Source organism: Piliocolobus tephrosceles, chromosome 2 (assembly GCF_002776525.5).
Source record: "Piliocolobus tephrosceles isolate RC106 chromosome 2, ASM277652v3, whole genome shotgun sequence".
Taxonomy (NCBI): domain Eukaryota; kingdom Metazoa; phylum Chordata; class Mammalia; order Primates; family Cercopithecidae; genus Piliocolobus; species Piliocolobus tephrosceles.
The window spans coordinates 33755183-33780653 of NC_045435.1; positions in this window are offsets into that span (position 1 = coordinate 33755183).

The following is a 25471-nucleotide window of genomic DNA, read 5'->3' on the forward strand; positions in this document are numbered from 1 at the left end:
ACCTTCCTGAAGTTCATTAACTATTTCTTCTGTGTTTCCTTTTGCATACCTCTCCCCACAAACCTCAGTGCCAACTGCAAAGTTGAATAGCAGTCTCATAGGATCTTGGCATTGGAAAGAACCTAAGAAATCACCCAGTTACATTTTTCATCCTAGTTTTAACAGACGTCTGTCATTTTTGCAGCCCATTGTCTAGATGTCTTTTTTCCAGATAGAAGACTAGCCTGAATATCTTTCAGAAACAACCCGTCCACACCATCAGCCCAGGCAGTTTGCCCGAGTTTGACCCTATTTTCAATTGGGGGAAGGATAGGCCCTGACTGACTTTTGTAATGAAGCAACTATCCCATACCCAGCTGACCACAGTAATTGCCTCAGGAGTAGGAAAGGAGGCCAATTATGGGTAAGGCAAATCAGGTTTGGAATTTTCATTCTACCGTTTGTAAGAGAGGTCTTTCCTTGGATGTGAGATACAGGGTGGGAAATCTAGAGGGATGTAGCCATCTGGCTATCATGAAACCAAGCTGCTGTCACAATGAAACTACAAGGAAGGAGGGAAGTGAATTTTGTGGGTGTATCATCAGAGCCCTGCATGTAGCCTCTGAAAAACTAAAGCTTGATTAAGCTCACCCTTTCTCAGCCACTACATCTCCTTTTTGATTTACATAGTTTTGAGCAGGATTTTCAACCACTTGCATCAGAGAGGAACCAAAATGACAGGCCTAAGATGGGGAATGAACTTATTTCTACTCTAGCCTGCCACACAGTTTTCTAAACATTAGGAAATCCTTCTGAATATTTTATTCTCTGAATCTTCTGCCCATTTACTCAAGTGTTTTATTTAAGGTTTTGTTTAGAGATAATCAGAATTTCTTTCATTCTGTTATCCTTCAGGTACTTGAACACAGTTAGCCTGGCTCATCGTACCTAGGTCCCCAACTGGGCAATTCTGTGGGAAAAACATCTTGAGTTACTATAACTTTTCTTTATATGACAAGTTGCCACCCCATGAATGATACAGTTGTTATTTAAATGTAGTTCCTATAATGCAGTATCACAGGACCATGTGGGTTTATAGCTCTATGACATCCCTCCATCCCTCAACCCCTGTTAAAACTCTACTGTTAATTACTCCGGAGGCTGAGGCAGGAGAATGGCGTAAAACCCGGGAGGCGGAGCTTGCAGTGAGCTGAGATCCGGCCACTGCACTCCAGCCCAGGAGACACAGCAAGACTCCGTCTCAAAAAAAACAAAAAACAAAAAACAAAAAAAAACTCTACTGTTATTTATGCAACCTAAGTCACAGTCTTTTTTATTAGCTACTGTATCACATTGTGGAAATGTCTGTCCTCCACATAACCATAAAAATGTTTTCATTTTAAATGGCACACCCCTTAATCTTCTATTTTCAAGATAACATTTTTATCATAAAATTAACACATGTATGTTATGGAAAATTAGAAGACATAGATAAACATGAAGAAGAAATTTTATCCCTAAAAGTATTAACCAGAGAAACCACAGACATACTCCTGGATAGCCCTTCACACATTTTCTTTGCATGTATTTGCATATCTACATAAGCATATTTATTTTGTAAAAATAAAGTATATAATATTCTTCCACAGTTTTTAACTGCTTTATCATTGATATATTCTCATATGAATAGGTAAATACAACATATTTTTAATGGATGTATTGTATTACCTTATGGCAGGGGTATAATTTGACTGACTATTCATATCTTTGTTGTTTTTTCTGTCAATAGATATTTTACTGATTATTTTCTTAGACTAATCCTCTCAGATAGAATAGCAAGCTTAGAGGTTATGAATATTTTGGAGCTTTCGTTGTTTATTTCCTAATTTCCCTCCAGGAGGATTAAACTAATTTATCAGCTCATTAGCAACATCCCCACCATCCTGAGGTGTCATTTAAACAACAACGAAAACTATCATCAGGACTTGCAACTTAATCATCTTGATTTTGACCCAAGAGTTTAGCCTGTCAGGATTGTTTTAAGTCTTCATTCTCTTATGAATATATTATTGATGTTCACCTCTTGTCACATTATTATTTATCATGGAAAAGTTACTTCTATGACATAGTTAATAACAGATAAAAATCTTGCGCAGGGTCATGACTTGTTGAGGTTAAACACTTTGAGACCTCTTTCCAGGTTCATGATAATTTGTAAGTTAATATTATTTGGATTGTTATACCTCTTTTACTATAATCAAACCCATATTTTCATCTTGTCCACCAGATTTGGTGGCTTGACAGATTCCTAAAATTAAAATATGTCTCTGTGGATTTCCCTACCACATCTCCAGCCAGCCTTCCTTTGAGATTAGAATTAAGCCCAAAGTTACAATTTCCCCATAATATCTTCTACCTTAGGAAAGATGAAACTGTCAGCGCAGTAAGTCAGGTCAATAATTTATCAGAGTCTGCTTTTAGTAGATATTTTAGTGTGAATTCCCTCATCTAGACCATTTATAAAGGTGTCAAAACTGGCCCTGGAAGTGATTCCTCTGAGTCTTAATTATTAGCCTTTCTCTACATATAGAAATATATATGTATTCCTCTATCTTTTCTTCTTCTGACTTCAAATCCAATCCCCTATTATAAATTACTTCCTCTACCTTCATAGTGATTCATTTTAATAGTGTATATTACAGGAAGATAGTAATAACTTCTGATGTTCTAAACATTCTCTGAAACTCCTTAAGAATGTTAGTTTACGAGAGCATATGTTACTACACAACGGAGATTTAAAAAAATAAAAAGCGTAAGTGCTAGAGATAAGGACTGTTGGGGTATATTCAAACTGGAATAGGAAAAAGATAGGCCTTAGACAAATAATTTAGTACCATAGCCTTCGTTTGTTCTTTTATCTACTAAGTAACAAATACTTGCCATGTGCACTTCACAGAGGTCCCAAGGATATCAAATGAAAGCACACGCACAAGGTGCAAATGTATCATCATGAAGCACCAAATAATGTATAAACATTAGCATATTTAATACAAATAAATATGTATAAGAATATCTCATTTAATCTTCAGTGACGTCAAGGCCTTTAATCTCAATTTTAGTAGATGCCAATAGTGAGGCTCCAAGAGTTTGCTATAACACCCAGGATCATATGGCAGATTTGTATCCCAAGTCCCAGCTCATAACGTTCCAAATCAATGGTCATTTGACTTAATAGGTTGTGATGTATGTGGCTGAAAGTCATTCCCTACTTATCATAAAATATTAAAGTCTGGAAATTACAAAAATAAATATAATTTATAATTATATTCAATTTTGAATTATAGAAAATTTATCTTTAATTATGTCATTATCACTCATTGGAATTTCATGCTCTTTCCAGAGTGCTAGAAAATAGGGGTGGAGGTACAGCTAACATGAAATTAATTATTCATGCTTAACATCTAGCCTTTCTGAGGTGCCCACAGGGAGCAACAGATACTGATGCCACTGTAATAATTATGTTGACTATGAATTATTGCAGTGCCTGACTTTACTATAAATGTTGTGGTGTTTTTTCAAAATCTGGGTATGCCTATGGGAGTGTGTTGAGCATATGAACATCATCTGTCATATGTGTCACAGCACAAACAGTGGCTAGGGATGCTGGACAACATCAGACTGCAACCCCAGAAGAGGTATAAAGGAACTTATATACTTCTTAAAACATTTTCATCTCCTCATTGAGCTGTCTGATGTGTGAGATTACCTAATCCTCCAAGGGCAGGAAATTTCATTATTTTAAGATTTGAACCCATATATCTTGACTTATTCTGTTTTCATAAGGGGGATCCTGTAGTAATCCCTCAGCTACTTAGATCCCTTTTAATTAAGGTCCTTAAAACAGAGGAAATACTTTTGATAAAGTGGAAACTTAGTAGTAGAAAAGCAAGTTCAGATGCCTGAGACATCTGAGACTTCATAGTTATTTTTAACAAGAGAACACAGGCCAGTGAAAATAAGATGCACAGAGACCTACAGGTAGAGAAGCAGATGTCAAGCCCAGCTTTTGGTGACCTGTAGCATTGAAAATATTCTTGTGAGATCCCCCTTAAACAACGGACTGTTTGTTGAAACAGACCATGGAGTTCCTTAGGGGTATTTCTGGAAAGATAATTCTGGTTGATAATATAAATTTTCAACAATGGGTACAGTTGAATGAATCAACTAAAGGTTACTTTTGCTAAACTACACATAATTTAAAAGATACTACCGATGGCAGGAAACTCACTTATTTATATTACCAGAGAAGGTGGTGTTACACATAGATGAAATTTTCTGTATAAAGCCCAACCACTTTTTGTCAAGATCTGCAAAGGTATGTAAGAGTGGCTAATCCTACCTAAATTGGTTGCAACTGCAATAAACTTTAAGCTCTTGTTTCTGCTCTGACAGTAGTCAATCTGACAGCAAAGAATAATGGCATGGGCTGAAAAACCTGATAACCAAGTCTAAACAAATAATCTCATGTAAAAGTAACAGGTTCTGAAAGAATTTGAGGAAAAAAGTCCTGAAACATTGATACATGTATATCATGCAAGACTGTGAGCGGGGAAAGAAAGATCCTAGTAGTTACAAATAAGAAGGCCACTCCATATTATGTCTCAGATATTACACAGTCAATGTCTCTGCCCATGAAAAATCCTGTTGATTCCATCCCCAGTTGAGAGCTGACTCTTCCTGCTACAGTCAAGGTGGATAAATTTCACCCCATCTCTCTCTCTCACCCAAACATAGGGGAGAGTTTCCCAGGCAGATCTAAAAAAGCAATGCTCAATAAAATACTCAGAGCAGCAGTTGCATACATAACTTCAGAGTCTGTTCTCAAAAAGCCAAAGAATATCTGCCCCACAAAAATAAAGAGAACTCATTTGATCTCTAATCAGTGGAAGGCATAATGTAACTCTTCCTCATCTACAGGTGAGGAATCTTTAAACCCGAACTCTGAGTAACTACTGAAGGCAAGCTTAGGTTTCTCCGCAATTAAAACCAGGGCCCCTGGCTGGGCACGTTGGCTCACACCTGTAATCACCCAACATTTTGGGAGGCTGAGGCAGGCGGATCACCTGAGGTCAGGAGTTGAAGACCAGCCTGGGCAACATGCTGAAACCCCATCTCTACAAAAAAAAAAAAAAAAAAAAAAAATACAACAATTAGCCGGGCATGATGGCGGATGCCTGTAATCTCAGCTACTCGGGAGGCTGAGGCGTGAGAAGCGCTTGAACCCAAGAGGCAGAGGTTACAACGAGCCAAGATCACACCATTGCACTCCAGCCTTGGTGACAGACTCCGTCTCAAAACAAAAACAAAAGCAAAAGAAAGGGACCCTTACTCAAAGTAGTGATCATCTTGGGAACATTCTGGAAGACAGGGAGGAGAATCAGCAGAACCAACACAATGAAAAGAAAATGGAAACCAGGAGCACAGCAGACACAGTGTACTATAGCCATTTCAGAGAGACGGAGAGGAAATTAGAATATCAGAAACGCATTGCATATTTTGTATTGCTCATAGCATTTCATTATGCTACAATTAATGGTATAATAAACTATATTAAAATTCATTCAATAGTACGCATTTTGTCTTTGTAAGATCCTAAATTGAAATTTCCCAACAGGTATTATAATACTATTGTCAATGACTAACCAAAGGACACCCTAAATGACAATTGCAGTTAACATTCAGGCATGCAAAGAAGGTAAGTAGGAGTGCAATCACTGATTACATATGCCACACACAAGCTAACACAGCTCATTCATGTCACTCCAATAGGTAAAACAATTCATCGTTTTCTTGGAAGAATTTTATTTTTGCTTCCTTTAGAAATAAGTGATGTTGTAAAAGAGCAATTATTACTCGACATTTAAAAAAATAAATATCTCTGCTCTAAGTATAAGCACTTGAGTTTTTGAAATTTAATTTGAAATCAGAGTGGACCAACTTGATGTATAACAAACAATAAATAATGTTTAATAACAATACTATTGCAAAGTATCAGGACCTTACTGCTTTCTTAATGACTTTTTCATTTGTTTCTAGTTTCTTCCTTTATTTACATGCATCCATGGCTAAGCTGACTCTTGCCCTTTGTAGAATGCCAAGCAAATTTAGGAAAACATATGCTATTGGTTTTTACAGCTATTTTAATTTTAAAGTTTAAATAATCACCTTTTTATTTAAATAATCACTTAATCAATCCTTGAATAAAGGTTCTAGCTTTTAACAGTACTACAAATTACTTAGGACTTGTTCATAGCTCAGTCAATACTGAAATATTCAGAATCACGAAGCCCCAATTGGCACCATCTTCCTTGTATTTCATTATACATTTATTACAGTTCATACCTCTTTCTCATAGCAGACTGGGTTTGGAGTTATTCTTTCCTGTGGATTTGTGGTCTTGCAGACTTCAGGAAGGAAGCTGCGGACGTTTGCAGTGAATATTACAGCTCTTAATGGTGGCACAGACCCAAAGACTGAGCAGCAGCAACATATATTGTAAAGAGCAAAAAGAACAAACCTTCCACAGGTGGAAGGGGATCCGAACAGATTGCCCCTGCTGGCTGGGGGGGGCAGCTTTTATTCCCTTATTTGTCCCCTCCCATGTCCTGCTGATTGGTCCATTTTTCAGAGTGCTGATTGGTCCATTTTACAGAGTGCTGATTGGTCCATTTTACAAACCTCTAGATAGCCACAGAGCACTGATTGGTGCGTTTTTACAGAGTGCTGATTGATGCATTTTACAAACCTCTAGCTAGCCACAGAAAAGTTCTTCAACTCCCCACCCAACCCAGAAGTCCAGCTGGCTTCACCTCTCAATACTACACTTACTCATCACGACTTTATTCACATAAGACAGCTCTCTCCTAATCTTTCCCACACCTCTGTACAGCCTCAGCTCCTCTGCCCCAGAAATAACTCAAAAAGTTAAGATACTCTATATCCAATTAAACTTTTTGATGGGCCGGGAGGTAGGAAGAGGAAGATTATGACAAGCTAGTGGTGAATAGTTTTATGATATCCAAAAATTGACAAAATAGCCATAAAATGTGATATATGTTAATGAAGTCAAAGTCATCACATGAAATTAATACCAGTATAATTATTTAACCATAAAATAATTCAGTGCATAATGCCTGCTTTCTGTTTCTCTCTCTCCTTGCTCTCCCTGTTAGCTGACAACAGGATTATGTAGGATTCTTTTTTTTTTTCTTTTATACCCATTTGATGGTGACAGAAATTGAAAACTTTAATACAGCCTAAGATTACTGAATACTGAACACAAACAAACGCATACACATATCCTCAAAACACAAACACTAACGTTATTGTGCAGGAAGACAGTTCTCCAGATAGAGGTGGCTAACCCAGCTCTCCCCACCCTGCCTCTTGCAGCTCTCAGGATAATTGTAGAATAAGTCAATATTGAAATGTCCTGAGATAAGGAGGAAATGTCTGGAACATTCCAGGCGATGTCCTTTTTCTTCCTAGAACAGGATGTCCTACAATGCTTGTGCTCAATGCAAGGTTGTGCCAAGGGTATAAAACCCAGGGCAGAGTGCCTCTGGTGTCCCCCAGCTACAATGTGAAATGGGGCATACACAGGAAAGACACTTCTCACCCTCGGCAGCCTTCCTGAGACTTGGGGGACAAACTTGCCATGGACTTTAGATTTCTATTTATTCTTGCTGTCTATCTGTGAGTAATAAATGTGCTGTGCCTGCTGTGTTGTGCTAGTGTTTTGTCTCACCGGACTTGAGAACCTTTGCATATTTATACACAATTACTTAAATATTGTTGAAGCATTTTAGGAATATTTAGAATAAATCAAAATATCAATTAACACGCATCTCATAGGGCAAAAGGTATTACTGGTCAATAGCAAGGCTAACTTGTTTATGAAACACAAATCTTGTTGAATTAGTTTAATTACTGTCTAGAAATGACAAATCAATATCACAGATTACAGGCGAGTGACAGAGATGATCCTGCTTGACATCATCAAGACCTGGGCCTGCATGAAATTCCTACAAAAGGAGCTAAATTTTCAATTTCTTTGCTTTATTCTTTCAACAGTGTCCACAAGTCGTAAAGTTTTGGAACTAAAAGTTGAGCCTCTTTACAGAGAGGATCACAACAGGCTGCAAAATTGAAAACTGCAAGTCTCATAAGAAAGAATACATATCAATGTTAATTAAGCATTCATTAGAAAGGCTAAGTGAACCGTGGGGGAAAAACAGAGTACTAGCTGTTGGTAATTTAGTAAGTCAAAATAACCTGCCATGATTAGAAGTTAAGGGTCACAGTTTCAGGGGAGGAATACGGAAAAAAACAGAGAGCAGAGGGTTTTATTTTTCCCTTGCTTTTTATATTTTTCATTTTAGACTTCAAGAGCAGTTGTGCAAAAAGACTGAATGGGTATTTTTAAAAGGTCAGTGTATAGTAAGGAAGGAATCATGATGCGAGTTTAAGATCTCTTCGCAAGAACTTATTAAGAAGGCTATTGTAAGAAAGCTAATTAAGGCAATTAACTCAGCATCAGGTGGAGCAGCTGGTGGGGATTTTCGTAACAAAGCCTGAACTAGCTTAGGTGTCCTACTGTCATTGGCATAGTCCGGGGGCTCCTAGCCTTCACACAAAGATAAGGAAATTATAATTCAGGTCTGGGAAGGAATCCAAGGGTTTGATTTAGTTAAGTGATAATTGATAATTGCTGAGGAGAAATCAAAATTGTCTAAGTGTACTTAAAAGTAACAATGAGTACAGACAGTGCCTTATAAACTGCAAGGAGCAGCCACATTTGGACTTGTTAATTCATATCAATTTAACATTAAGTCTAACATTTATCTAAAATAATCTAAAACTTACCTTGCTTTTGCAAAATATCCTTTGTGATTGTAACCTGAGCATCACTTCTAGGAACCCTATTTTCTAACCAGAGGTCAGTGCCTACTGCCTCAAACCTGTTGGAGGCGATTCGAGTGGCTCTTTTGGTCTGTGGCACTTACCTTTCAAATTTCAATTAATTACCTGTTCACAAACACATAAGAAAACAGCAGGTAAAAATGTTGGCTGAACATGGAAGTAAGAAGAAAAGAAAACTACTCAAGGAAAAGCAACTAACAGAGAGACCTAGAGTTCATTATCAAGAATTTCCCACTGATGGTAAAAACAGAGACTTGAACAAAGAAAAGATATGAAGCAGAGAAAATGGAGGGAAAAAAGTCTAGAGATAGTGAGTAGAGCAAAAATAAGATGAAATTGTGAGTTGAAATGGTTTTGAATGAGGAAATAGAAGTTTGTCAACTTAGCTATAATAAATGTGGTACATACACACCATGGAATACTACACAGTCATAAAACATTTTAAAAAATCATATCCTTTGCAGCAACATGGATGTAGCTGGAGACTCTTATCCTAAGCAAACTATCACAGAAAGAGAAAATCAGATATCACTTATAAGTGGGAGCTAAACATTGAATACACATGGACATAAAGATGAAAATGATAGACACTGGAGAATTTAAGAGGGGACAAAACTACCTACTGGGTACTATGCCCGCTATCTGGGTGACAAATTCATTTGTACTCCCAGCCACAGCATCACGCAATACACTTTTGTAACAAACCTGCACACATGTACCTCAATTCTAAAATAAAAGTTGAGGCTGGGTGTGGTGGCTCACACCTGTAATCCCAGCACTTTGGGAGGCCAAGGCAGGTGGATCATGAGGTCAGGAGATGGAGACCAGCCTGGCCAACATGGTGAAACCCCGGTGGCGGGCACCTGTAATTGCAAGTACTTGGGAGCCCGAGGCAGGAGAATCGCTTGAACCCAGGAGGCGGAGGTTGCAGTGAGCTGAGATCGTGCCACTGTGCTCCAGGCTAGGCAACAGAGCAAGACTCCTTCTCAAAAATACAAAATAAAATAAAATAATAAAATAAAACGTTGAAAAAAAGAAGAAAATAATTATCTACACAGGGTCTGAGAGAAAGAGATCTTAAATGTGTGTTTAGTCTCATGAGTGAATTGTAAGTTTATGCTAATAATAATTTGAGTCCAATCAACATGTACTTGTTTGGTGTATTTTGTGCAACACTATTGATGAAATAGAAGAAATTTGCATTCTATTGAAAAGAGCAAATGCTTAAGAGTCAATATACATTTATTTCTTCAATTATAATAGCTTATATTGAATAAGCACTTCCTAACTGCTTTATTTGGTTAATACTTTAGAGGTGTTATTTTACATGAGTTTTTTGCCAAATTTTTGCATAGGTACCATTTAACCTCCATTTCACACCTTGAGGAAATATAGGCTTAAGAAGACAAGCTACTTCAGCATTATCATTAGTAAACACTGCTGCTACAAGTTTACTTACATTTCAAAAAAGTAAAATTAGCAAAGAAACAAGTGGTTAGTAAGAGGTAAAATTAAATTTTTGTGTTGTTTTGTTTAAAAACAAGAGCATTATATTTAATTTTAGAGTCAATTTGTCAGAGTTCAAGAAATACTCTGAATTTTTATTGAAATTACATTACATTTAAAATTTAATTTAGGATTTTTTAAATAATTTAAGACATTGAGATTTCTCAACTATACACATTTTATTGTATAATTTTAATTGTCTATAGCATGTCCTATTAATATTAAAAATTTTCTTCATGAAGGTTGTGCTTATTTTTAATATTTATTTCTAGTCATCTTACAGTTCGTTTTTATTATAAGTTATATAATTTTCATTGATTACATTTTGAATTAGTTTTTGTTAGCATAGTGGAACACATTTGATTTTTGCATATCCTCTAAGTTAACATCATCTGGCCACTGATGTCCACTCTCGCTTAGGCAAGCTCCAGAGTTATAATTTTTTCATTTATCAAACAATCTTTGAAGCAAGATAGGAAACCCATGAAGTATAACTACGCTATGCAGGGTAGTCAGTAAAAATTAGTGAAGGAAGGCCCAGTCTTCACCCATCCTCAGTAATTAATACCTGAATAGCAATTCAGGGGGAAAGTGGGCAAGGCATCCTAAGGCTCAGAAGGAACAAAATGCTATACACACACACACACATACACACACACACACGCACATGCACACACACACCAATGCCTCTAACTTCATAAAGCTCTTCTTTCTGGAACTACTCTTCAGTCCTTTTTTAAATTTACGTTTTTAACTTAAGTACATGTTAATAAACTGTATGAATCAGAAGTGCACAGCTTGAATCTTTACAGGGTGAAAAGGTCCATGTAACCAATACTTAGGTTAATAAACAGAACATTCAGAAGTCCCTGCGTACTCTTAAATTCATGACAGTCTATCCATTCAACCAAAATATAAAACCTGGAATCTCTGCTGGACTCTGTCCTGTATATATCTACATACAACTAACACCAACTCATGTGGATGGTACCACATATCCCTCATATCCATCACCTTTTTCCTACTTCCAATCTCACATCTCTCCTTACTGGAGATACTGTAACAGGCTCTTGCCTGGCCTTCCCAGTCTCCATTGCTGTTCCAGTGTTGTTTTTCTCAAATCCATCATGTGCACTCACTGCTTATGTGCCATCTCCTGCAAGAAGCTTTCCTTGAACCTTCCAACAGAACCCCACTGCCACTCTCCTGTCAGCCATATCCTTACTCTATCATTCAATGTGATCACTGCTTCAAAGTATTTTTGTTTATATGTCTGTTTCTTCAAGAAAATTGTATTCATAGTTATACCCATAATGATCAGTAGACTGACATCTAGTAGATGGTCATCAGGTGCTTATGCAACTAAAGGCAAAGGGTTACACCTGCCTGTCCTTCATTTAACAGCCAATATTAGTTGGTGCACACCTGTAATCCCAGCTATAATACTTGAGAGGCTGAAGTGGGAGGACCAGCTGAGCCCAGGAATTCAAGACCAGCCTAGGCAAGATAGCCAGGCCCTGTCTCAAAAACAAAACACAAAAATTACACAGGCAATCTTGCATTACTTTTTTCAGACTAATTAAATAAACATTGTGTTTGTTTTTTTTCCCCTTTCCAGGCCACCCTTTTATCTCTATTTCAATTTGATTTTATCTGGAAAATTCTTCTGGGTGAAAGGGGTGTCATAAGGGTTGTATGCTTTGGTTTATAGCCTCAAATAGTGGGTGTAGATTCATCCTCAACTGGATGAAAGCAAATGCTCTAGCATGGGTATAGAAGAACAAGGGTGTTTGTCGCTATGATGAGAGGGAGGCCGATGAACATTCTCGTAATTACAATATTAAGAATACATGAAAGATAATTTAGGTTTGCAGTGACATTTTTAGTTCTACTTTATATAGAGTCACCACAGGTCTTTATTAAGTAAAAAGCCAGGGAAGGGTCATGCCTGATACAGAAATCTTTTCTGTAGTTCACGACAAGTCTAATACACAGGTTCAAGTGCTTCTCCCTATTACTACTGCACAGTTACACATCACTCTGTGTGTTTTATTTCTTTTTCTTTTAATATCTGTGATGAGGAAAAGAAAGAAACACTTCAGAAATGAAAGATTAGTTTCCTAAATCATAAAGATGAGCTTTGTAATCATTTTCCTTTAAGCAAGGAATTAAGGGATAATAAAAGCCCTAATTAAGGACCTCGTTAGCTTAACTAGATTTTCATATGCAAAACACAGTTATGAAGTGCTGCTATAGAATGAATGGAGATGCCTCCTGTCCACAGCAAACCCAAAGGGAAGCATTCCTGCCAGGGCTTTTCTTGTGGTTCTGTCTTTCTGTCCATGAGGGGTCATTCTGTTTTTCCATGAGCACCAGTTCTCTTCACCCTGACCATAATTCCTTCTTTTTGTTTTAGCTGTCCAGCCTTTCCGCTTTCTTTCATCGTGTTTTAAAATTTGCCATGATTCACTCATCCATTTATTATTCATCTAGCATTTATTGAGACTTCACTGTGAGCCAGGGATAAAGCCAGTAGATTGGGAGGCACAGATTAATGTAGCATGTTCTTTTCTGTCTTCCTTATCCTCTGGCCCATTCATTCATCATTATCTTCCTAAGTAATTACTTCTCTGAGTCCTTCTTTCTCTGAGAGCAACATATCTTTTCCAGAGTGGGATTACAACCTTCCATTTTCTTTCAGCTCTCTTCCTCTCATGCAATAACCTAATACTGTATTGGCCACATATGACTTACCCAGGTCCATAGTTAATATTACCATATGATATTGTTGGGTTATTCTATGCCCTCTATAATCACTGTATATTAAAAGAACTCTTTAATGGAAACAACAGTTATACTGGCTAGGGCTGAGACAACTACAAGCAAAATTATTCTCTCTGTGAGTCTGGGAAAATGGCGACGACATATTCTCATCCAATAAAATGAGTACTTCTAGAAGTAACGTTTAACCCAAAGTTTAACGCGATGACTATAGAAATCATTGGGAGAGGGGCCAAACGTTGTCAAATTATTTTACATAAAATTCTCTGCTTTTTAACATCGAACTTGAAAAGGAAGAGGTGGTTTCACAGAGTAAAGTCCTGAGATTTACTCTAGACTTATTGAATAAGAATCTCCTGCAGATGCGGCTTGTGAGTTTGAATATTTTAAAAAAATACCTAGGGAAGCTCAAACACTAAACTTTCAGAAACTATTGGAGGGAGTTTTGAAGCCAGAAAAGTTTGATGAAAATCCCAGCTCTACATTGAATCCCTTCTTTGAGCTTTGGTGTCCTTATTTGTAAAGTGAGATGAATAATATCTACTTTATGAAGTTGTTGTTAGAATTAAATAAAACAATGTACTTTGTGTAAAGTATCCAGTTTAGAAAGAGCTAGATATGCAGCAGTTGCAAACCCAGTATATGAAATCTAAAACAAGTAATCAATTAAAAATATTTTCTATGCATATTAAGAATAAAATTTCTTCTATTTTTATATTATTAAATTAACTCACAATTGGTTCTTATTGACACTTTCTTGTCAACTTTGTGAATCCGAATAACATTACACTGAACTAGAACCAGAAAAACAAATAGAAAGTTTCTTTGAAAATAAAACTGGCAAGTAAAATTATTTGACCAAATAAAGTAGAAAAGATGAGCTACACAAGGAGTGAAGAGACACATTTTTGTTTTCCTTGGCAGTTTTATTCTTATTGCTGTTAATAACTGTTGGGTGCCTATAATGCATTCGGCCTTGAAAGAGAGCAGAAGTAGAAAGTTTCTTGGCCCACAGGAGGTACATTATTGATCCAGAAAAGGCCTTATTGAAGATGTGAGCCTAACAGAAGAAGACAGGTGGTCAGTGGGAGGTAGTTCTAGAATTCTTGGTTAGTAGAAATGGGACAGTGTTGGAAGTGAGAAAAGGGAGAATATGGAATTAGAAATAATATAGATTCATTCTTTCCAGCATTATAAGCTGCAAAGCCAGACAGAGATGCTGAAGCCATGAGGCAGAAAGTGGCAAATTCAAAAAGGGGCAGAAATATGGACTATTCTAGAATATTTTAATTTAAAGAATGAGAAGGTGTTTACTGAATGAACGATGATAAGAAAGTAAGAGATTGACTAAGCAAAAGTAATGAACATATTCATAGGTGCAAAAGATTGTACTGATACCTAGTTAGCACCTAAATGTATAATATTCGTGCTCTACTCTGTATGTGTGTGTGTGTGTGCACGCGCGCATGTTCGTGCGTGTTTGGTGAGGTCTGGATACAAGGATAAAGAAGATTTCAGCTCTGACCTCAAGTGTTTGGAATATCAAGAATAATAATAATTCAGGCATGTAGCATTTGAAAACCCAGTATATTAAATATAGAACAAGTCATGACAATTCAATATTTATCACATTATTAAGCCCAAGAACAATAGGATATATTGGCTTTCCAAAGCATTCATTTAATATTTTTATGTTTTGAAATGATAACTCTAATCAATATTGGATTTTATTTCACTTTAATCTATTTGGATATTTAATAACATAAGAAGCTAATATGAAATGATTGTCTAAGAAAAATGCCATGTGTTGTCTTGAAGGTCAAATGAATCTTCTTTGCATATCCTGAAATAGCAGCTTCTGCTTCTGCTCTTTAACCAGTCCTCTTGGTGAGAAGTGGTTTTCCTAAGGTTTTCAAGGTCTCATTATATGCCAGCCAAATTTGCTGAGCTATAATTTTCTTTCTAGTCACTTAAGGATTTTTTTTTTTAACAAAACTTGGCCAAAGAAAACTTAAAAGTTTAAGTTTTCTTGCAGAAACAGAAAACCAAATACTGCACACTCTCACTTACCAGTAGGAGCTAAACACTGAGTACATATGGACATAAAGGTGAGAACAATAGGTACTGGGGACTACTAGAGAGGGGAGGGTGGGAGGAGAATAAGGGCTGGAAAAACTACTATCCTCTGCTCTGCTTACTACCTGGGCAATGGGATCATTCATACACCAAACCTCAGAGACACACAGTTTACCCATGTAACAAACCTGCACATGAGACTCCTAAGCCTAAAATAAAAGTTGAAAAAAATAAAAAGGCAAATTCATTAATTTAAAAAATAATTAATGTTGTCTAAAATTGAAGAGGTTGGGCATGAGAGCTCACAACTCTAATCCCAGTGCTTTGAGAGGCTTAGGTGAGAGGATCACTGAGGCTAAGAGTTCCAGCCCAGCCTGGGCAACATAAAAAGACCACTGTCTCTACAAAACTAAACATAAAAATAAAAATAAATTAGCCAAGCATGGTGGCCCATGCTTGTAGTTCTAGCTACTTGGGAGGCTGAGGCAGAGAGTTGGTTTGAGCCCAGGAGTTTGAGGCTGCAGTGAGCTATGACTGCACCACTGCACTTCAGTCTGGCACAATAATAGTGTAAACAGACACTCTTATTAGAGAATAATATTTACTAACACTCTTTAAAATGATAAATAAAATTTATTGGTAACCTGCTTTATGACAGAAACTGTGCTAAGCACTTTATTAATTTCATTTACATTTCCCAACAGTCCTATGAGATAGATATTGACATGGTTTGGATCTACGTCCCCACCCAAATCTCACCTTGAATTGTAATAATCCCCACATGTTAAGAGTAGTACCTGGTGGAAGGTAATTGAATCATGGGGGAGCTTTCCCTCATGCTGTTCTTGTGATAGTGAGTGAGCTCTCAGAAGATTTGACAGTTTCATAAGCATCTGGCATTTCCTCTGCTTGTGCTCATTCTCTCTCCTGCCATCCTATGAAAATATGCCGTCTACCATGATTGTAAATTTCCTGAAACCTCTCCAGCCATGCAGAACTGTGAGTCAATTAAACCTCCTTTCTTTATGAGTTACCCAGTCTCAGGTATTTCTCCATAGCAGTGTGAAAATGGACTAATATAGATATTGTCTTGATTTTACAGATGAGGAAAACTGAGGCACACAGCGGTTAAGTAAATGACCATGTTGTACAGACATATCACTTCCTTTTATCCAGTTTCAAACTTTAAAAAAATAAATGCTTTGTTGAAAATGTCATATTCTAGAGCAAAAAGGGTCATACCAATTTTTATCCTCCAGATAGTCTTTTCAAAATTTACAACCAGATAAAAGAGAGGGATATAATAAAAAGTGAAATGTAATCCCCTTTGACACTCTAAGAGAAATGAGTAATATATACATTGTGTTTCTTTAGGAAATCAGAAATGCATTTTATGTTTAACCATAATTATTCAGCAAAGGTAGAGCCATACATCTCTTAGGACACCTCTCTCTAATAAAAGCAGAGAGAATACCTGAGTTTGACATTTTCATTTTCTCAGAGCCAATACACCAAGCAAGAACAGGATGACCAGCAGAGAGCTGCCCAACAAAAGTGATGGTGGTGACAGCAGCAGATGGAAAGCAAACCATTGGTGTAATAGAAATAATCAGACATCATCCTACAGCTGGGAAATCAGCAAGAAATGGAAGATCAGGCTTTCTCATCATTAAATCTGTAATTAAGGCTTCACTCTGCTTTGCTGAAATCCTGCTGTGTTGGTGGGTAATACCCTCTATGTACTAGGGTGAGAGAACCCCTACAAATGTCAGAGTGACAAGTTAATCAAAGGGTTATGTTGAGCAAGTTTGTAAGAGATTTGGATGGAACGACAATACCAATGAAATGATTCAATTTCCACGTGCCTATCCCAATCCGATGTGGAACTTGAAGGATACGGAAAAACATTCAGGAGTCTGTGTTTGCCAATCTGAATTTTGATGGCAGGAATGAAAATCAGAATCTATGTTGCAAGCTGAATAGATAAAATTCTCTGGAACATATGAAAATAATAAACTCTTTAATTTGCATCAGATCCTGGATTAAGACTGTAAGAAGTACCAAAAGTCAGATCCGTGGCATATGCTACCAAGAATTTAAATTTGACAGAGGCAATCCAAGATGATTTACAGGAAAGAATTATTGCTGTGTCACATCGGCATTTGAATATGAGGCACATATCCAAATATTGTCAGACTTATTTAAAAGTCCAATCGTGATCTGTCATTGATGAGTTTACATAAACACATTTAATTGTCATTATCATACCAGTCTATACAATGTCTTGAGGTTGAGGTAAGAGATTGTATAGGCTGGTATGATAGTAACACGTTTAATTTTGGCATAGCTACCTTTTCTATTTACAGATCCACAAATTTCCTCTTTCAGACTTAAGAAACTTGCCTGGCTCTCTTTTTCCTGAAATTTAATGTACCCACACAGACCTTCCATAACTTGGTAAACTAGAGTTATAGGCTTCTGAGTTTTTCTCAATTGGAAAATACTCGAAATAACCTGTTGAATAAAATCCAATTGGTTTCTTGAATAAATTTCAGTATTGTCTTTAAAATCACAATATATTATTCTTGTCTTCATAAAAGGGAAAAAAGTGACATGTAATGGGTTACATGTAAATGAGAAATGAAACTCAAACGTCTAAAGCAACTATAATACAGAAGACACTACCTTGAGAGAAGAAGGAAAATAGGGGGCCTGTAGCCTTTTGTTTTGTTTTTATGGCTTAGACATAGACTTAAAATTCTCACATACAACTAGTGTCTAAATTCTGTCAACACAAGATTCTCAAAGAAATGTGGGCTCATCTCATTTTGCTATAGAGTAGAAAGACCCAAGAAACAGAAGGTCTGGACTTGGACCATGAACCTGGGACTCAACTATGTTCAGTGATAAATCCTCTGAAACCGTTTCTTCACACAACAAATGGAGATAAAAATAATACCAAACATAACATTTATGAAAGTGTTTTGTAAATGGTTAGAGACTACACAAATATTAGCTTAGCTGGTGCAGTTTTAGGGCCTAACACATCCCTGATCTTTTCCCTTACAAATTTCCATTGCCAAACACCAGGCCCCCATGACCACCTAAGGTTTTCATAAGCCCAGAAACCAGGAATGACTCCATTGCATTTTAGAAAAAGTATTTTTCCAGGAGGCAGATAACCAAACAGTGCAGCATCATTACTGTGCCGTTTCATGAAAACTCTCAGCTTCAGGATATCTAGCTTTTAACACATGCTCCAGAGCAAGGCTTCTCAAAACTTAGTGTGTATCCAAGTCACTAGAGGGGAATATCCTTAAATACAGAATCTACTACCAAAAGTTTGGAGTGGGGATTGAGATTGTGCGTTGCTAAAAGGTGCCATGTGATGTCAATGCTGCTGGTCTTTGGGCCACACTTTGAGTGGCAAAGCTCTAGACCTTTTGGAGGTATATTCTCCAGTGTGGTAGCCAATAGTCACATGTGGCTATTTATATTTAAATATAATTAATAACATTAACATTCACTTCTTTTGGCCAGGCATGGTGGCTTATGCCTGCAATCCCAGCACTTTGAAAGGACATGGTGGGAGGATTGCTTGAGACTAGAAGTTCAAGACCAGCCTGGTCAACATAGTGAGACTCCCATCTCTTAAACAAAGTAATCATTTCTTTTGTTGCACTAGCCACATTTCGAGTGTTCACTGGCACATGTGGCTAGCGGCTACCACACTCGACAGCAGACATAGAACATTTTCATCACTGCAGAAAGTTCTATTGGAGCACAGTAGCAATACTCAGAGTGGAAAAACTGCATTGACCTAATTGGTTTCTTCTCATCTCTGTGGGTTCTAAAATCATATTTTCATGTGTCTTCTAGGCATTAATGGTTTAATCTACTATAGCCTTTACATATAAGAATGATATAAATGACCTCACCATGACACACTCTTGGGCCTATGATGCCAGGAGGAATATGAGTTTTCTGTGAGTCTTTTAGAAAAACAAGAGAAACTGAATGTCAACTCCCTACCAGCAGGAAGAAGAGGGTCCAATGATGCCCAATGAGAGAATGACTAAGAGCCAGCCTTGCTCCTCTCAAGGGAAGAGTGAAGTGATATTAATCAGCACACTATTGTGTACAAAGAGTGTTCTCTCAGGAGAAGAGCAGCACATCTGTCCCACTCACACATCAAAGAGGCCCAGCAGCTGAAAATGCTTGTGTCAAATCTCCACTCAGCCTCTTTTTCTCCTTGCTTTCCTTTCCTGGTTCATTTGCTATTCTGTGGGCTGTTTAGCAATAAGCCCTTCATCTGATTAACATTTCAAACCCATTGTTGGTCTGTGTTGGCTTAAATGAACTAATCATCATTAGTACTTCAAAACCTGTCTGGTTATGCCTACAAGGGGGAAAAAAGGAGGAAGAGAAGAAAAGGAAAAGGAAACAAGCCTGACTCATTAAATAAGTCATCCATAAGTAGTTGGCCAAGATTGAAACACAAGCAGAATCCTGAGTATTTTAATCACTAATCAACTTGTGGACAGGAATCAGAGCTAGAAGGAATAAGTGGGACCTTAGGCGATGACGGAACAGAGGCATCTTCCTTAGGAAGATGAGGAAAGGAAGCCTGGGGCCCCATCCATTTCCTTTGCTCTGATTCCCTTTACCCTGGAAAATATCAATTAACAAAGCAAAACTTGTTTTAGAAGCCATTTATATTCTATTCTTTCTGCTTTATCCATTTTGACAGAATTATATTCCCCAAAATAGTTGAGGTCAGTCATCTTTCTGATTTTCAGTGATATCGGCATACTTTTAACACATGATCTGCATCATATTACATGTGTTTAAACCTATTAACTTATTGGACCAGGTAAACCATCAGCCCGGCTTAACCTAAAATTACAAGAGGAGCTTTTTTCCTAAATCAGACTCTCCTAGGAAGTCTATCCAGTGTTTATTTTACTTTATACTAAAGTTTTCATCATGATACCTATAATTCCGACAACAAAAAAAGGAGAGAATACATCTAGACCATTTTTTTGTGCTTGTCTGCAAGACACAGGGACATTTTAAAATAACGTTCTAGATTTAAAAGGTTAATTTCAAGCTTAAACAATAACAATAACTTTTTATGGCTTTTCTTGTGAAGTCAACATTTCCCACAGATGACTGAGTCCCTGCAATCTAGAAGTATAATTCCTAAACGGTAACATGTGTAAGAGAGATGACTAGAGATGGTCAATATCACACAGCCTTAGATATTATTGAATTATATAGTGTGCGCCATTTCTCTTTTCGATTCTCTTCCAATCCTACGATCAAGTCAAGAAAAAAGTCTCTCTTGGTACCTCTGCATTTAGTACTACTTCCACCTGTCAATTCCCATTTTAACAAGCAAAGCAGCCCTTAAACTCAGAGTCATCTGAGGGAAATTGTGTCTAGTTAAAAATAAGTAATATTGTTTCCATTGTATCAATTATTTTTAACATTTTTTCATTTATTTATGGCACCTGAGACTGTTTTTTCTATTCATGGTAGTAATAAAATGTTCCTTAGGAATACATTTAAGTAAAAAAGTCTTTAAAGAAAAATATTAACGTTATAATAAAGCATGCAGATATGGCACAAATCATGAGAGTAGCCCTGATTTGGAGCACTCTTTTTATTTGAGGGGTGAGAAAGAAAAAAGTGGTGTTGTCCCGTTGCTGTTAGCCACCTATATACATAGCAGATTTGATTTCTTCATCAAAAACTGTATTCATGACACAATCTTCGGGACAATGTTTCACAGAAACTGCAAGTGGGAAGATGAGGGAGGAACTGTCTAACTTTTTTTATAGAATGATAATTTGGGGCTGAAAAAAGTCCCAGAGAACACACAGGTGGCTGAACGGCAGGAAACGATGAAGTGAAAATGCATCCACAGTAGAAGGGTGTGCTTAAGGATCAGAGGGGAGAATTTGAGAAAATACTTCCCATCCATTCTAGCTTGCTTGTTTTCAGTATGGTAAGTTGCTTAGAGTTTGTTACAAGCTTTTCCCAAAGATGAATTTTTAAGTGTCTTCTTGCTATCTTGAGGAAGGAAGTAGAAACACAAGATTAGTTCACTATGTTTCAAATCAGTGTCACATTGTCATTTTTTTGACAAATGGGACCAAATTTATTCTAAGCAGCAAATATCCTGGAGGTCTCCATCGTTAATTACCCTCTTAGGATCTCAAAATATTAGCTCACACATGCTAATATGTTTTAGATAAAACCCTTTGCCAGTACTTAATGAATGAACATTTATTGCACCCCTATTACTCATGAAGCAGTTTATGTTTGTTGTGGCAAGGATACGATGTGGTATCTTGACACTCAAAGTGTGATTTGTGGACAAGCAGCCCTAGTATCACCTGGAAACTTGTTAGAAGTGTAGAATCTTATGCTCCACCCCAGACCTACTGAATGGGATTCTAAGATGATTCATACGTACATAAATGTTTGGTAAAACCTGTTATGAAATATAGACTGTCCTCAAATAACTACATAGTCCAGTTTTGAAATAATACTGATATTAATATAATGAAGCAACAAGTGGTAGTAATTAGTATAAGTGGTAGAATCCAAATTTAGACAAGATAATGCTACCCACAAATCGTGGAAGAAATAAGAAAGGAACCATGTCTAAAAATCTATCCATATTTGAGGATAGAAGCAAGCCCCCACCTTGGAATGTGGATGAATTTTATAAAAAGGGAAGATAGAACTATACATACCTCTTAAATATGCACAGAGAAAACCTGCTTGATTATAGTGAAGAATACATGCTGGGGACTTGTGGTAAATCAAACTCAGTGAAAAGTGCAGGTCAGTTTTGGTAAACAGAGAAGTTCACTTTTTAATAGCACAGGAAATATATGCCATCTTTGAAGATATGCAGACAAGGAAGTCACTAAAGTAGAATAAATGTCACTGTTTGCAAAATTGAGTTGATTAAACTGTATGTGTGGAATGATTACTCTAGCCCTGCAGTGGATAAGATGAATTGCAGGGGGGGAAAGCCAGGATTCTAGAGGCTATAAATACCCTTGGTGTGGGATCAGATGTCTTGAATAATGTCTGTTTAGCAGAAGACAGTCAAAGGCCCTAAAAACAATAATTACATGTAAGAGACTAATATAGTTAAACTACTGTATCACAATGACTATGCTGATTTGAATTTGCCTCAATTAGGGAGCTCTTTCATTGAAATAAAATTTCTAAAAATGTTACTTAATGGCATTACTGCACTTCTACTCAATTCATTCAGCTGAAATCCATGTGCTTGTTATGTATCCTTTTATTTCTATGTTCTATTGTAGAATAATAACAACAAAAATGAGTATCAACCACTGCATTTTAAGTTAGGAAGTACCTTTTCTTCAAATGAGGCAGCAGGTTGTGTCTGCAAAACCTTAAGCTGTAGAGCTACACTTGTGTTTGAAACCTTGGCTATAGCACTTTCTGGTAGGGCACTGGTGCTGCACAACACTGATCACTGGCTGAACTTCCCTGATCCTCACTTTCTTTATCTGTAAATTGAAGTGAATATGACTCATTTCACAGGGCTGTTGGCGCAAGATCTGACACATACTTGAATCTTTAATATATGTGCTACTAGTAACATCTCAATCATCATCATACTCATAATCGTCATCAACATCATAACTGACTTGATGAGGGATTCAAACTTAAGACATACATGTTCTCCTTTCAAGCTTGAAAATATGGCTCTGATTTTATACCAGATCAACTATAGTGATCCCATAGTTAAGCCAGAGGCCTTTCCAATAAAGAAGAAAAACAAGCAGTGTTTTTTGTTTTTGTTTTTGTTTTCCTTTGCTTTGTTTTACAGAGTCTTGCTCTATCACGCAGGCTGGAGTGCAGTGGCACAATCTTGGCTCACTGCAAACTCCACCTCCCGGGTTCAAGTGATTCTCCTGCCTCAGCCTCCCGAGTAGCTGGGACTACAGGTGCATGCTACCACACCCCGCTGATTTTTTGTACTTTTAGTAGAGACAGGGTTTCACCGTATTAGCCAGGATGGTCTCAATCTCCTGACCTCATGATCCTCCCACCTCAACCTCCCAAAATGCTGGGATTATAGGTGTGAGCCACCGCGCCTAGCCAAGCCAGTGTTTTATTGAAGCTGCACAGTGGTTTTCTATAACTATAAAACTGCACTTAGTGATCAGCAATGTGTTGATATGGGAATTCAATGTGAGAAAGGCTAGAGAACCTGAAATCCCTTTCCCTGACTCTTTATATTCCTAAGTTAGGTCTGATTCTGTGAGTTCCAGTTCACATTTACCCAGCCAGTTCTTTTCTGGCTGATGTCAGCCTTCCTCTTCTGCTACCTCCTCTCTAATCCTAAGTGTGGTTAAAGCTACAAGCAAAGCCCTCCCCATCACTTTACTTTCCTCCCCTAATACTAACCGAAACTGCCCACAAAAATATTATTTCTTCTGAAGAAAGGAGAAACGTAAGAACCAAAACACCTGAGTCGTAACTGCATAAACTTTTCTTAAGCCCCAGGAAGTCTAGCACTTTCTAGTTGTTACCAACTCTCCAGGGGTTATTGATAGAGCTTCCCTGGGGGAACTAAAAGAGGCTTTGACTAACAGTGATGATTGCCTTTGGATCAAGTTCCTGTCTAATCTATTCCCAGCACTCCTGGTAGTTAAAAGCATGCAGACATGTCCTCATTTGTAAACAAAGAGTATGTTCCTAATTCATTTATAATTGAGCTAGTTTTTATTTGTGAGTCATCTGGTGTGATTCCTACAGTTAGTAGGAAGGACTTGAGTCTACTTTACTGACCTATTCAGGATTTAATCCGTAGCATAGATTCTTGTAGTGACAAGAACAGTTCCAGAGCCTAGAGGAATCTCTTCACTGCTCATGAGTTACCATTCACACACTATAGAAAACCAAAGAGCCTAAAATGACAACTGCTTGAACATGTCCAAATTTCTCATCTTCCAGAGGGGAAAGAGACCCCTGAAACCACTTAACCAAATTAACTCAGGGCCAAAACCATCTTTGCCTACATCAGTAATTCTCAAAATAAGAAGAGCTTGTTAAAACAGACTGCTGTGCTCTACCCTAGAATTTCTGATTCAGTAGATAAGGGGTGTGGTCTGAGAATTTGCAAGTTCTCAGTTGATGCTGATGTTTTTGGCCTGGGAATCACACAATGAAAATCACTGCTTTATATGATATTGCCTCTCAACCATGCACAAACATAATAGAATGTTCACTCGATAATTTTTAATACTCATATTACGTATTATACATGCTATTTGTTAGGGGAAAAACAATTTTGAAAAACTGTCCAGTGTAGTGACTCTGATGAAATTTCAAAACAAAAAAAGAAAGAAAACTGGATTATATATAAAGTTATATTATCATCATCTCTCCTTTCCCCAGCCCACTCACTTGTCATTATTTTAAGAAAATTATTTCTTCTACGTACTTGCTAGCATGTTTTTAGCTCCATTTTGGGTTGTAAGGAATATATTCAGTGATAAATGAAACTAAACTAAAAGTCATTGTTGCTCTCTTTAAATGAAGATGGTTTTTACTAAAAAGCAATAGTTTTATTGAAAATATTAGTGTGAACTTTTCTACCGTAGTGTGAATGAAAAGGAAATGGTGTGTAAAACAAGTATTTTTTGGAAAATTAAAAGGCTTTGATGGGGGATGAGGAAAAAAGAAAAGGAAAGGAAGACAGCTTGTGTTTTGAGCACCTACTGTGTGTTTGGCACCAGAGAAGCACCTCCATATCATTTCAAATGAATATTCAGTCAATCTGCATGTTCCTGGTACAGCTTCTTGCATTTTTTCTTTTTGTGCTAAAGGACAGTTTATACCCTCTCTCATGCCCCCTCTCCATATGCATTCATAGTTACACCCTTATAAATGATACTGATACAATATGTACAATCTGTATAATATGCCAATTACTTTTTATGGTAAGCCTTTTTTCATGTGATAGATATAAGATTTTTAGAAGCTGGAAGCCAACATTCTCAGCAAACTAACACAGGATCAGAAAACCAAACACCGTGTGTTCTCACTCCTAAGTGGGAGTTGAACAGTGAGAACACATGGACATAGG